Source organism: Sinocyclocheilus rhinocerous, unplaced genomic scaffold, assembly GCF_001515625.1.
Source record: "Sinocyclocheilus rhinocerous isolate Xijiao unplaced genomic scaffold, SAMN03320098_v1.1 scaffold2733, whole genome shotgun sequence".
NCBI classification, from domain to species: Eukaryota; Metazoa; Chordata; class Actinopteri; order Cypriniformes; family Cyprinidae; genus Sinocyclocheilus; species Sinocyclocheilus rhinocerous.
The window spans coordinates 245281-246225 of record NW_015650021.1 but is presented as its reverse complement, the minus strand read 5'-3'; positions in this window follow the sequence as shown (position 1 = coordinate 246225).

The window sequence follows — 945 nt, the reverse complement described above, 5'->3', positions numbered from 1 at the left end:
GATTCACAGATGAATAGAAAGTTCAAAAGAACAGCATTTATTTGAAATAGAAATCTTTTCTAACATTATAAATGTCTTTACTGGCACTTTTGATCAATTTAATGCATCCTTGATGAATAAAAGTGTTACTTTAAAAAAAAAAAAAAATCCCTTCTGAACAGTGTTCAGTCATACTGAAACACACTGTCATTTACAGGCATAAACATCTGAAGCTCAAATCAAAAGTTGAAGTTATAGATCTGCAGCTCAATTAAACCGGTTTCTTCTGTCAGAGGCAAAACCACAGCAAGACAAATGCTACCAAACCAGAGACACAGACGGATGAACACCTCGTGAAGTGCAGCGTGTGATTGAGCGATGACTCCAGAGGTTTATATGTGACTGATTGAGTAGGTCAGAGGTAGAACGGACAGCGTTCAGTATCTACTGTATTAGAGCAAACGCATCCAGCTGCTGAAATGCATCCAATTCATTGTAATTGTTTTCTTTTCTCTGACCTTCATCAGTCATTACTGACACTCACAGCACCGTCAAGCTCATTTGTGTTATTTAACTGCACATATATCTGCACAATACAGTATTATTCATGTATTCAGTGCTTCTGTTCCTCACAGCAGAATAATGAGCCGTGGGCTTTTATTTCTGAAAATGTGCTGGTTATTGTCATCATCAGGTATGTGCAGATAATTAATAACGGTGTCTTTGTTACAGCCATTATTCTCATTCTATGCAACCTTGAGCTTCTCAAACACACAGATGAACAATTACACAAACACAACATGAACATGAGATAATTCATTCTGAGTCTAGAAACACAAACATCAATACATGAGACGCAACGTGATTTGACAAACAGTCATACACACACACACACACACACACACACTCACACACACGCACAGTTATACACACACACAGACACACACACACACACTCACACACACA